We start from the raw sequence: 14228 nt of genomic DNA on the forward strand, positions 1-14228 counted from the left end.
AACTAGCAAACTGTGTACAAAACAGTTAAAACTAGCTAACTGTGTACAAAACAGTTAAAACTAGCTAACTGTATCTAAGTAGTTAAAACTAGCTAACTGTATAAAGCAGTTAAAACTAGCTAACGGTATAAAGCAATTAAAACTAGAAAACTGTACACAAAGCAGTTAAAACTAGCTAACTGTATAAAGCAGTTAAAACTAGCTAACTGTATATCAAAGCAGTTAAAACTAGCTAACTGTATATCAAAGCAGTTAAAACTAGCTAACTGTATATCAAAGCAGTTAAAACTAGCTAACTGTATATCAAAGCAGTTAAAACTAGCAAACTGTATAAAGCAGTTAAAACTAGCAAACTGTGTACAAAGCAGTTAAAACTAGCTAACTGTATAAAGCAGTTAAAACTAGCAAACTGTATTAAAAGCAGTGAAAACTAGCTAACTGTATAAAGCAGTGAAAACTAGTAAACTGTATACAAAGCAGTTAAAACTAGCTAACTGTATATCAAAGCAGTTAAAACTAGCTAACTGTATATCAAAGCAGTTAAAACTAGCTAACTGTATATCAAAGCAGTTAAAACTAGCTAACTGTATAAAGCAGTGAAAACTAGTAAACTGTATACAAAGCAGTTAAAACTAGCTAACTGTATATCAAAGCAGTTAAAACTAGCTAACTGTATATCAAAGCAGTTAAAACTAGCTAACTGTATATCAAAGCAGTTAAAACTAGCTAACTGTATAAAACAGTTAAAACTAGCTAACTGTATAAAGCAGTTAAAACTAGCTAACTGTATACAAAGCAGTTAAAACTAGCTGAATAATGCTAATGTTAGCAAGCCAACACTTGAAACTAAGATGGTGAACATTATACCTGCTAAACACCAGCATGTTAGCATGCTACTGTTAGCATTTAGCTCGAAGCCCCAGTGAGAACAGCTGCAGACTCCGTTTTGTTTTTGGTCTAGAAGACGAGGAATGGATTTAGTGTCTTGATTCTCTTGTTGAACGTTTCAGTCTGTCCTCAGGCAGCATCAGGAGAGCTGTGGTTGGCCACACCCAACAGTGATGTCACAGTGTACTGACCACACCCCACAGTGCGCTCTTACATCGCTGCAGAGAGGAAACGTTAAAGCGTGACGTCACTTTGTGAGTGGAAATATTATTCTGCTTGTTGGTTCTTCTTTGTTTCGGTCATCCTGTTTATTGCTCCATCTGTCTGTTTCTCTTTCTTCTTTGTGTATTTCCTTCCCTCCATATCTACAGGTCTGCTTCTGTTTTCTTTCCTCCACCTTTCTTTTCCTCTATTCTTTTTCTTTCCCTCGTTACCTTCTCTCCGTCACTGTCCTACGTTTTTCTGTACTCCTCCATCTCTCTGCCTTTATATTCTCCATATTTTGTTCATGCATCTCTAGCTTTATCTCTCTCTATATATATATTTGAAGCTCTCTCTCTCTGGCTGTGAGTCATGCTCTCTCTCTCAGTCTCTCTCTCCACATCTGGTTTTAGGAGGAGAAAAACAGCAGATTAAGGAGCTGGATTGAACCAAGAACGCTTTTTATAGGGGGGACCAGCTGTTTGCAGCCTCCTAACACACCGCCTCCTCTGTCTCAGCATCACATCTAAATATCATATTTAATTATTTATATTCAAACAGACACCATCAGTCGCGGGCTGATCTCTAATCAGCCGATTAATCGTTATTTAATTGGTTTGATTGACCCCCTCTAAGTGACCCGGCCCCCTCCCACCCGGGTGCAGAGTGGTATGGTCCCGATGGGGGGCTGGCTGTGGCGGAGCAGGAGCAGACCGAGCCGAGCCGAGGCAGGCTGTGTGTGGATGGACGCGCCGCGGTGTTTCTTTCTGCTCCGGATTATTATTTCTCCTGTGAGCGCATGACATTTGTACCTGTCCGGACTCCTCCCGCCGCCCACACCTGAGCCCAGCTCACTCAGGTTTCATGTGAGGAGACGAAGAAGAAGAAAGGAGCAGCGGCAGCGCGTGGGACTGTGGATTTAAATCACTGATTGGACTTTCTGCGCGTTTCCGTGCAGGTAAGTCCGGAGGGTTCCGTGTGTGTTTGGGTGGATGGGCTGGGAGTTCTGCTGGTCCGGCGGCAGATCTGGAGGTAGCGCGGTGGTGCTGGTGGAGAAGGGGGGTGTATGTGTGTGGATGTTTGGGGGGAAAACGCCTCGCCTCCCCGCCGCATCACCGCTCCTCTGCTGCTCCGGCTCCCTGTTTTTTTACGCGTGGAAATTTCCCCTTTTTACTGTTTTCCACGCAGAGTGTGGGGGGAGGATGCGGGGCCGGGTGGGGGTTGATACCCCAGGTAGGGCTGCTCTTACCCTCGGGGTATTTTGGAACCACGGTCGGCTTGTGTCCGTGCACCGAGCGGAGCCGCGCGCGCTGCGTTGTTGGTCTTTTAAACGGTTAAATTGGAGCGTAAAGAAACGTTTTGTGGCTGCAAACGTGTTTTTCTGCGTGTGTTGGAGGGCAGAGCGGTGGGGGAGGTGGAGGTGGAGGCGGAGGAGAGGAGGGGGTCTGGGAGGCAGCGAGGCTCCAGACGCCGATCCATTAAAGAAGAACAAAGGGGGGTGGGGGGGGCAGCAGAAAAACGGTTAAAATCGCAGGCGAAACGCAGAAAAGGCGTGAAAACGTCGCGTGAGCTGCGGGACGCACCGCAGGATCTGCCCGCAGCTCACGCGCCACATATCCATCTGTGTTTTACCGAATCCGCCTTCCCCCGTCCGTCCATGTGCTGAAGAGGAGAACCGATGCGGATCGATACGGGTCCTGTGAGAGAAGCGGCCCAACTGTTCCTCCCGCTGGGATCGATGGGCCGAAGGTTATCAATCAGAAATCCCATCAGTTGTCCAACATGTGATTTGTGAGCAAATGTTCAGAAATAACATTTCAGTCACATGATGATGGACGGCACGATCAGTGATCAATAAACATTAAAGTCAGAACAATAAAACAGGTCTTTGTAATAATCAGTAATGAAAGCATCAGCTGTGTGATCAGTTATGTGATAAAGGATCGATATGTGAAGGAAGAACATCCTGCATCAATCAAGTGATCAGTAGCTGATGGTTGTGTGATGATGGAAATGATGCAGCTGGTGTCAAACATGTTGATCAATATCCTGATCTGTCAGTTGGATCTGATTCAGGTGAATAATCAAGGAGAGAAAATGGAGGTTTATTTATTGATTGATTTATAGAAAAGAGTTTGAGAGTGAATCAGCAGCTGATCAATAATCACACTGATCAGTGATGATTGTGTTTGTTTAAAGCTGGAGAAATAAAGAGTGACTTATTTATGAGTCAGTGGAAAGAAAAATCAGTTCATCACTTAAATTTTCTTCTTCTGACAGAAAACAATACTAACGACTAATGACAGAAAGTGATCAGCAGAATAATCAATCATAGATCGGACAATAAAGAAGTGCATTTAAACATGTTGATCATTTCTGATTTCGGCAGTCTGTCACCATCAATATCGATATTAAATATTGATTATTTGATCAGGAGCAAGCGCTCAGTGATCTGTGCAGAGTGTTGATGAAGGGAACGTCCCCTTCAGCAGAACTCATAGTTACGGTAGTTGTGATGTGACCTGAACGCAGCAGCAGCAGAAGTGCGGTGACGCGTTTAAAGACCGGTCGGTCGAGCTGACGTTTGAGTTCACGGTGAGTTGTCAGAGGTCAGCGCTCTCTCCTCCCTTTGTATTCTGAAAATGATTTGACATCACTGCAACGTCGTCTCAAGTTCAGTATTCTGTTGTGCCGACGATCCAGACCAACTTTCTGCATTCGTTTATATTTACTTTAACAATGAATTTCTAACCACGACGCGACTGACTCTGTGCTGAAGCAGAGTTCATCAGGTAACTTTCTCCAGGCTGCAGTCTCAGCAGGAACCGCTCTCATTTGTCATTTAGCGGCGCTCCTTTAGCTCCTCCTCAGAACATTCTGACCTTCTGTCAGTGACTGAGCAGGAAACCTGGAAATCTTTGTCTTCATTTGAAGAGCAGCACAAACAAAAAATGGCCACAACTTTATTCAGCGAGATCAGCCCGACAAACGAACAGAAGCGCGCTAAATTTTCCTGGGATTCACCTGGGACACGCCCACCAAACGGGAGAAAACACACTCAGAAGCCTGTTGCGCAAAGTTTCAAGGAAACGTGACGTTCAAACGAAAGCGTTGCGAACCTGTGGTAAACGTGTCAAGACTGAACTCGCTCCTGTTTGGCTAGCGGCTGTAAAACGGTGGAACCCCCGAGACTCGTTTCACTGAGTTGGATCCATTCAATCGATCACACGTCTAGAACAGGAAGTTAGAGGAGGGCCAACAGGAAGTTAGAGGAGGGCCAACAGGAAGTTAGAGGAGGGGAGGGTTAGAGGAGGGCCAACAGGAAGTTAGAGGAGGGCCAACAGGAAGTTAGAGGAGGGGAGGGTTAGAGGAGGGCCAACAGGAAGTTAGAGGAGGGGAGGGTTAGAGGAGGGCCAACAGGAAGTTAGAGGAGGGCCAACAGGAAGTTAGAGGAGGGGAGGGTTAGAGGAGGGCCAACAGGAAGTTAGAGGAGGGCCAACAGGGGGTTAGAGGAGGGCCAACAGGAAGTTAGAGGAAGGCCAACAGGAAGTTAGAGGAGGGCCAACAGGAAGTTAGAGGAGGGGAGGGTTAGAGGAGGGCCAACAGGAAGTTAGAGGAGGGCCAACAGGAAGTTAGAGGAGGGGAGGGTTAGAGGAGGGCCAACAGGAAGTTAGAGGAGGGCCAACAGGAAGTTAGAGGAGGGGAGGGTTAGAGGAGGGCCAACAGGAAGTTAGAGGAGGGCCAACAGGGGGTTAGAGGAGGGCCAACAGGGGGTTAGAGGAGGGCCAACAGGGGGTTAGAGGAGGGCCAACAGGAAGTTAGAGGAAGGCCAACAGGAAGTTAGAGGAGGGCTAACAGGAAGTTAGAGGAGGGCTAACAGGAAGTTAGAGGAGGGCTAACAGGAAGTTAGAGGAGGGGAGGGTTAGAGGAGGGCCAACAGGAAGTTAGAGGAGGGCCAACAGGAAGTTAGAGGAAGGCTAACAGGAAGTTAGAGGAAGGCCAACAGGAAGTTAGAGGAGGGCCAACAGGAAGTTAGAGGAAGGCTAACAGGAAGTTAGAGGAAGGCCAACAGGAAGTTAGAGGAGGGCCAACAGGAAGTTAGAGGAAGGCTAACAGGAAGTTAGAGGAAGGCCAACAGGAAGTTAGAGGAGGGCCAACAGGAAGTTAGAGGAAGGCCAACAGGAAGTTAGAGGAAGGCCAACAGGAAGTTAGAGGAAGGCCAACAGGAAGTTAGAGGAGGGCCAACAGGAAGTTAGAGGAAGGCCAACAGGAAGTTAGAGGAAGGCCAACAGGAAGTTAGAGGAAGGCCAACAGGAAGTTAGAGGAAGGCCAACAGGAAGTTAGAGGAGGGCCAACAGGAAGTTAGAGGAAGGCCAACAGGAAGTTAGAGGAGGGCCAACAGGAAGTTAGAGGAGGGGAGGGTTAGAGGAGGGCCAACAGGAAGTTAGAGGAGGGCCAACAGGAAGTTAGAGGAGGGCCAACAGGAAGTTAGAGGAGGGCCAACAGGAAGTTAGAGGAGGGCCAACAGGAAGTTAGAGGAGGGCCAACAGGAAGTTAGAGGAGGGCTAACAGGCAGCAAGCGTTTTGGCGGTGTAACTGCAGAGCGATGCAGACACCAACAAGTATAAATGTGTCAGGGCCCCTTCTCTGTGTCTGATTGGCTCTCACCTTCTGCCACCAGTCAGACAGAGATGCAGCCGACTAAAAACTGAAATGTTCGGTGCTCCTGAGAAACCAAGAAAAACCTGCAGGCTGGGCCCCTGAGCCGCCTGTCTGAGCTGGAGTCAGATTAAACCTTCTCTTCTCTCGAGGTTATTTAAAGAGTCTGGAGGTTCAGCTGGAGCAGCAGGAGAGAAAACTGGGCGGGGCTAGATGTAGAGGGGAAACACCTGGACAGGTGGAGCAGGTCCATAAGCAGCAGGACGATGACTCAGAGGGAGGGACTGAGATATGCGGTGAAGGCTCTGATGTGACCGGCGTTCGCGCCTCCTCGAGGCGTCTCGGGACTCCTGCCGCCTCCTTCTAATAAGAAGAAGAAGCAGCAGAGTTTACAGGCTTAAATCCAGTCGCACGGTTACACACAGAGAAACACGAAGACCTGTTGGAAATACGAAGCTGGTTCTGTCAGAGCCTGTATGTGACAGGAAGGACGGCGCTCGCTAAGGGTGGAGGATTCTGACTGAGCGAGGAACCATGCTGAGGGCCACAGGTGGGGTCAGGAGGGAGGGGCCACAGGTCAGAAACCAGTTTTCCTGGCTGTTGTAAGCAGGTGGTTTTGTGAGTGACTTCCTGTCTGAGAGAAGTTCAGCTGCTGCTGAAGCTTCAACACATTTCCACACCGAGCTTCACCTTTTCCACCTGGTGTGTGTGTTAATGGAACTCCTCGTCCCAGTTCCATCCTGCTATTGGAAATCCATCGCTGCTGCTTATTGTGGAATATTGATTACATGTATATACGTCTGCGTGTGTGTTTGTAATTGATCTAAAGCACTTTGACTTTCTGTAACACACACACTGAAATACACACACACACGTCATTGTTTATTATTATTGAGTTAGACTCAGAATAAACAATAAACAAACACATGCTGAGTCAGTGATGGAGTTGGCGCTGAGGAAACGCTGAGTCAGCAGAGAGAAAGATCAGCTCTCGTCAGCCACCAGACTCCAGTGATAAAAACAGTCATTTTACTGAGCGGGGGGGTCAGCCTCTGCCTGCATCTGTCACGTTTTAAAGGGTCAGAAACCCCAAAGTCACACAATAACACTAACCGACGAGGCGGCCGTGGAGGTAAAAGGACTGATTTTATCAGTGGAGTCTGGTGGCGTTGAAGACAGTAATTCAGTGACTGTTTGTGGTTAAACTAAAAGGATCTTCCTCTTTATAGAAAGGTCTCTCTCTGCAGGGATCCTCCCAGGACGCCTGCAGTAACAGTCTCTGCCTGTCAGCAGCAGAAACAAGACCTTTACGTTACGCTGCAGCCGTTCGATCAATACTGGAGCAGTTTCAAAAACTGTTGTTCCTATTAGTGACTTAGACACGAAAACATGGGGAAACGGCGTCCAGGTGGGAAAATACCAAAGTTACTTAAACGCTGCAGTGTCGTCGTAGTCTCAGGCGACCTGGCCTGTCTCAGGATGTTTCCTCCAGCACTGATTTCTGAGTCCTGAACAGGTGAAACTCTCTCTCACGCTGTATTTGTGAGAAAAGTCTGAAGAATGTTGTCCTCACCGATAGTTTGATCGTAGCGTCTTCTGGCCACAGGATGAGACTGAAAGCCCAGAAGAAATTTGCTAAGTGGAGTAAAGTTAAGATTTTTCTGTTGTGTCGTCATCTTTTTAATTCCTTAGATTGATCTAGGGACCCTTTGGGGGTCCTGAACCCCAGTTTGGGAACCCCTGTGCTTGTGTGTGAGGAGCAGGAGGAGGAACACGGGGGCTGTAAAGATCACCTGATACCTGTTGGAAAACCAAGGCAGGACTCAAGGCTCTGACACAGTCGGGTTTACTATTAAACCTTTTGTTTAGATTCAAAAACTGTAAGTTTCAAAGGTCGTAAAATATCAGAAAGTCTTAAATATTCACAGCAGTTCATCAACAACAAGGATCAAATGGGTAATCAGTCGTCTACAGGCAGCCTCCAGCAGCCAGTGAAACATGAAGGTTCATTTTGCAGCTGATTCAGAGCAAAGAGAGGCTCAAACTGAAACGCCCCTTCACAACATTCAGGCCGGACTTCAGGGACAGGTAGTAGGATTAAGTCTTGGGCCACGTTCCCACCTGGGGCCTTATACAACCACGCAGGTAGGAACTGGGGGGGGAGCGTTCCACTGCTGACAGATGAGTGTCACATTTTCTGTAGTGAAAAATAACCTGACAGCAGGAGGAACATCCACACGATGGAGGAGATTTAAACCTGCTGACGCATCGACAGGCTGAAACGTACCTGATGTCAGTTTTCATCTCCTCACCTCCGCAGGCTGACGCTGAGTCACTTTGTGAGCTTTCAGCTGAACAAGAAAACTCTGGATCTACAGGAGGAAAACCAGAGTGGATTCAGCATAAATAACCTGCAGCCTCACTAAGTCTCATTAAAGTGATGCTGAAGACGAAGAACTGAATTAGTTCATGGGTGGTTAAATATCTTTGGCTGGTCAATCTTCTCAGGTTCCTGACAAACACAAGGTTGTATAATGTAAAGACAGTTTGTAGTCCTTCATGCTGCACACACACAACTTAACAGATGGTTAAACGTGTGTTTAAATATGATAACGTATGAAATAAATCAAAGAAAGTCTGACATTTGGGATGTTGATGGACCAGGTCTCTGTAAAGATGTGGGCACAACAGTTTCTGATTTCCCACTTAGTCCAGACCGGAACTTTTTAGGAGCAGCCTTAAGTCCAAGCTGGTCCTGCTTGGCTCCTGTCCCAGCTCTCTACTCTTTACACAAATGATTGTAGAAGCAGCGCATCTGATCATGTGACTGTTGACGACACAGCAGGCTTTGGTTTGATTCAAGATGATGAAACGAGCTACTGGCTGTGGGTAGATCCGTCTGCTGGTGCAGGTCTTCAGTTGAAAACTAAAGAAATTTTTGATTTTAGGAATGGTGGAACAACACATGGCCACCATACCCCTATATTGTCAGTGAATAAGAGAAATAAACTGTAGAAGATGGTCAACGTGTCCAGTTAGAATGCTGAGAGCGAAATAACGATGACCCGTCTTCCTTCACAACATTTCTGTCAGAGAAAACTCGAGTTTCAGCGATAAAGCCAGAAAACGCTGAAAAACAAAAAGTGGAGTGAAGTTTGACGGAGCTGCTGCTTCTACAAGCGCCGACGGCTGCCATAGCAATGCGCGCACGCACACGTGCACATCCAGGATGAGCCGAGGAACAGGCAGGAAACAATCAGCTGACAGCCTTCACTTCCTCCCCGATGCCTCCTGACCTCCGGCAGCTGTTTCTGTGTGTGTGTGTGTTCCTCAGAGAGGTCAGGGTCAAACACATACGTCTGTGTGTTTACATAGAAGTGTGTGTTGTGAGTTCGTCCTTCAGACAGCCGAGCGTTTGGTGTTTTCTGTTCTACACAAGGACGATGAAAGCAGAGCTGACAGAGTAAATATAGAAATATAATAAATTCAGGTGTATAAAGAAGTCCTGCAGGACTCCTCATCCATTCCAGTCCGAGTCTCTAGAAACATTTCAGGCCCTTGGATCATCAAGGGCACCAAATAGTACATCCATTTTTGCCGGAGCGTCGCTGTGGTGTCACAGCCCGGCTGAAGCTTTGTCTATGTTGGAACTAACTTGTAACTCCAAGCTCACATGTAGCTGCTCAAGCGAGTGTGTGTGTGTGTGTGTGTGTGTGTGTGTGTAATCCTTGAAGTTCAGGGGGGTTGAAAACATGTTTCACGAGTGTGTGCATATCCTGTGTGTGTGTGTGTGTGTTAGCATGTTAGTGTGTGAGGCAGCTGATGGAAATGCTATCTGAACCAATGGGAGGCTGTCTGTGTGCGTTACTGCTGGTTTCAGCCATTAAAGGACCGAACAGTTTATTCTTTACATGTTTTTGCTCATGAACTCCAGTCGCACACAGTTTCCACTCCTTTTCCAGAAGCAGCCATCAGCTTTTAGATGGATTCCTCTGGAACGTATAAACACGTGTCCACATATCTCAAACATGGCGCTGTGTTTCATTAAATGCTCTGCAGGAATGTACCTGTGATTTGTAGTAAATGAGTTAAAATGTGTAAAAACAGGGGGTCGGTCCTTTAAATGGAGACGCTGAGGCTGCGTCGAACGCTTCATCATTCTGTTTGCTTTTTTAAACCATTAAAGAGAAACTGGAGTGTGTCCCAGTCTGAGCTTTGACCGCGCTCTGAGATCTTATCCTGACAAATATTTAGCTTCAATAATCACAACTTCAGATAAGCTGAGCAGACTTAACAGAGTATTGTTTAAATAAAATATACCAAAGGTTCAGCAGACACAAAAACTTCAACAAGCTGGCCAACAGTCGGACTATCAGCTGAGGATGTGTGATTTTAACACTATTTCTAATAAATCTTCAAAGCTGAATTATCTGAACATTTTTAACCAGCTGTGTTACCACTCTGTCTCAAACTGTTGGGGGACAACAGGGTACAGCATGGTTAGGGTATAAAAGTGTGGGGGTACAGCAGGGTATAAAAGTGTGGGGGTACAGCAGGGTATAAAAGTGTGGGGGTACAGCAGGGTACAGAAGTGTGGGGGTACAGCAGGGTGAGTGCACAGAAGTGTGGGGGTACAGCAGGGTACAGCAGGGTGAGTGTACAGAAGTGTGGGGGTACAGCAGGGTGAGGGTACAGATGTGTGGGTGTACAGCAGGGTACAGCAGGGTGAGTGTACAGAAGTGTGGGGGTACAGCAGGGTGAGTGTACAGATGTGTGGGGGTACAGCAGGGTGAGGGTACAGATGTGTGGGGGTACAGCAGGGTACAGCAGGGTGAGTGTACAGATGTGTGGGGGTACAGCAGGGTGAGGGTACAGATGTGTGGGGGTACAGCAGGGTGAGGGTACAGATGTGTGGGGGTACAGCAGGGTACAGCAGGGTGAGTGTACAGAAGTGTGGGGGTACAGCAGGGTGAGTGTACAGAAGTGTGGGGGTACAGCAGGGTACAGCAGGGTGAGGGTACAGATGTGTGGGGGTACAGCAGGGTGAGGGTACAGTAGGGTACAGATGTGTGGGTGTACAGCAGGGTACAGCAGGGTGGGGGTACAGTAGGGCACAGAAGTGTGGGGGTACAGCAGGGTACAGCAGGGTGAGGGTATAAAAGGGTGGGGGTACAGCAGGGTACAGAAGTGTGGGGGTACGACAGGGTACAGCATGGTGAGGGTACAGAAGTGTGGGGGTACGACAGGGTACAGCATGGTGAGGGTACAGAAGTGTGGGGGTACAGCAGGGTACAGCATGGTGAGGGTACAGAAGTGTGGGGGTACAGCAGGGTACAGCATGGTGAGTGTACAGAAGTGTGGGGATACAACAGGGTACAGCAGGGTGAGGGTACAGAAGTGTGGGGGTACAACGGGGTACAACAGGGTACAACGGGTCGGCTCCAGGCTGGACCCTCACACCTTGACAAACGGTCCAGCGTTGCCACAGTGACTTATTTTGTAATGAAACGAAGCGCTGATAGCACAGCAAGGTGTCGTCTCCGTAATCTGTGACTGCAAATACTTTTAGCTGCAGAGTGAGGAAACCCCTGGCTTGTTTCCTTTTTCAGTGTCGCCAGTGATCTTTCTGTTTTGATGGTTTGTTTTGTAGACACATCAAGTAAAATGTTTAATTAAACCTGCAGGAGTTCTTCTTCTGGGTGACCTTGATTTACACAAAGCAGTGAAAACAAAGGAAATGTTAAAAATAAAAAGTATAATCAGTAAAATGTGCCTGCTGCTGCTGCAGTTGTTGAGCTGGAGCTCATTCTGAACTGTTTAGTATCAAACTGCTGCTGATGATTCTTTTCGTTCTGGATCAGCCTGCTCATTATTTCCTCCATTGATTGTTTGGTTTGTAAAGTAACTGAAGCTGTCAGATAAATATATTGAAGTAAAAAGTACAATATTTCCCTCTGAGATGTGGTGGCATGAGAAGAAAGTAAATGTGGACTGCAGTACTTAAATCTGTGTCCTGTTCTCTGAGACAGTGCATTTGCTGTTGGCCCTGAAACCTGGTATAATGTTTCACCAGTGGTTGTGAACGTTGTGTGCACAGTGAACCTCCACTTACAGATAATAAAGAGAATAGATAATAAATATAATCATGACTGCAATCTGAACACTGCAGATACACTGAGAGGGTTGCTCTGTATAAAGATCATTCTGTAGAATATTAAACAGAATATTTTATCTGCAGTGACGCTGTGATAATATCTGGTTTATATTCAGATTCTCCTAATCTGCAGTCTCTGTCGTTGAGGGAGGTCATCTGCAGGATTAGCTCCAGCTCCTGCATCACTGACGCTGTGACCGCCTGATGAAGGAAGAGGTCAGGTGATGAAGAGAACAGGGAGACAAGATGGCTGGAGGCCTATTTTAATCATCACGTCTGCAACGCTGTGTCTCTGAGCAGGAAGCAGGAATGTAGAGTCTAACCATACGGCCTCGAGGTGACATCCGTTGTATCAGCACTTTGACTGGTGGAAGAACCGAAGATGTTCTCCACTCTTGAAGAGAACGTGTTGAAGCTCAGCTGTGAAATGAAACCTTGTGGCTGTTAATGACCGAAGCAGCTGCGTTCAGCTTTTAAAATAGCTGCTGTTAATGTTTGCAGTTCAGGCGTCAGGTAAATGGGTTTTATCAGGCGCTAATGAGGCCAGCAGCGAGGCCGGCGGCGCCCCTCACTTTAAAACAAGAACGCTTTTCAGCTTTAACTTGTGCAGGACACACATTCACACAGAACAGCTGACGGACAGATCAGAGCCAGAGATAAAACTCTGGAAAGCGTGAATTTTAAAGGGCCGGACCGGTTTCAGCTCATTTATCACACAGCGTGGAGGTTTTACATCACAGCAAAGCCATGAACTCTGCTGAGTCACGCCCCTTGCCAGTGATGTCACAGCAGCCATTTTACCTCACAGAGGTGATGTGGTGAAACTAAAGACTAGTTGTGTTTCCCAAAGCTGTCACATGTGAAGGTGTTCACCTCTCGTCTCCAGCGGTTGCAGATTGATCAGAAGCGATCCGGTGTCATGACTGTGTGGTGTTTGGTATCAAGGTGCAGCCTGAGGTTACCCGCTACACGCGGAGCAGTTAGAGCTGAATGTCTGCAGTCCAAGTTACTACACTGAAAGGCTCATTCAGAGAGGAAGCAGGATGCTGGTGGTGGCTACACCAGTTACTCTGCAGGTGACCTGCTGCAGTTTCAGGACGTCCTCTGAGCAGCTCGTGGCCCGTCCGACAGAAGACGCTGATCTGAGCTCTTCTTCTGCTTATTGATGGTTTATTATTTCTGATGATGGCTGAACAGTCTGCGGCAGCGGGGGGGCAGCTGAGGCTTGAATGTAAGGCGACCGTGCGACACCTGTAGTGACGGCAGCTCGGCACAGATCAGTGTCTGCAGCGAAGCTGCTGAGAGGACTCCTGCTTTTTGTCTGCTGTACAAACGTCATCCATCAACCAGTGGCGTTTTCTCCCAGAAGCCAAGGGAAGCCAGGCTTCCTCTGTTTTTATCAGACTCTATCATTTCAATAAAAACACAGTGTTTATAGTTTTGATAAATCTTTTAAGCTGTTGCGTTCATCTCTTCCCCATTTCTCACTGTCTTATGTGAAACAGCGCCCCTCTAAATGCTACGCGTTGGATTTGTGGTGAAACACTATCGCACCACCGTAGACTGGCCTTCAGTCGGACTACGCCAGGATGCCAGGCAGAGTTGGCATCCCAAAATGAAATGATTAACCAATCAGATGAGGCCACTGTCACGCCACTGCCTAGCTGTGATTAGTCAGGACGATGCCAAGGGGCCAATCAAATCACAGCATGCGATCAACTCATTCAGATGAAATAACAGGAGCTGTTAGCAACTTTAGCTGGTGCAGTTATGGAGGGTGGAGATTTGCTGTTTTTAGTTATAATAAATAGTTTTACTAAACTACCACTACAGCAGCAACTTAAGATTAAATCTGACGGAAGACCAACGGAAAAAACTGGAGCTGGGCGTGGAGATGAAAAACTAGATCCGTACAGAGTGGCTAGCTGGTAGCGCCAAACTCAACTGACTCTGTTGTTGCGGAGGACAAAAAGCCAGTGGGACATTCTATAACTTGGTTATTGACCACTTCACCTCCATGACAGACAGGAGAACGCCGTTCCTTTTCAGATAGGAGGAGTGAAATGTCACCTCCTTCTCTCTCTGAACTGAACTGCAGCTATTTGTGCGATTGTTAATGTGGTTATATTGTTTGTTTGACTTTGCTTGCCTGGATTTAGCTGTGAATGAATAGTCTGCTGAAGTAACCTTATTGCTTTTACTGCGGTTGTGTACACATAGATAATGAGCTCCACAGACAGCACTTGCCACAGGGCCCTGGGCCCTGGGCCAGGTCAGGCTACCTGAATCATTGTCTATACTCTGTTGGTCTGGTACTCGGTTGTTA

General features: G+C 47.1%; 1 protein-coding gene across 1 annotated transcript in view; it reads left to right on the forward strand.

The window, feature by feature from the left end:
• Nucleotides 1–1796: 1796 nt before the first annotated feature.
• The window catches only part of plxna3 (plexin A3), a 132229-nt gene continuing 119797 nt past the window's right edge, over nucleotides 1797–14228 (forward strand). The window contains exon 1 of the mRNA XM_038722619.1: nucleotides 1797–2047. The gene's annotated coding sequence lies outside the window, so the exon portion shown is untranslated. The remainder of the gene's footprint in view (nucleotides 2048–14228) is intronic.

Source organism: Micropterus salmoides, unplaced genomic scaffold (assembly GCF_014851395.1).
Source record: "Micropterus salmoides isolate LMB-PRFRI ecotype aquatic unplaced genomic scaffold, ASM1485139v1 Ms_hic_scaffold_16, whole genome shotgun sequence".
NCBI classification, from domain to species: Eukaryota; Metazoa; Chordata; class Actinopteri; order Centrarchiformes; family Centrarchidae; genus Micropterus; species Micropterus salmoides.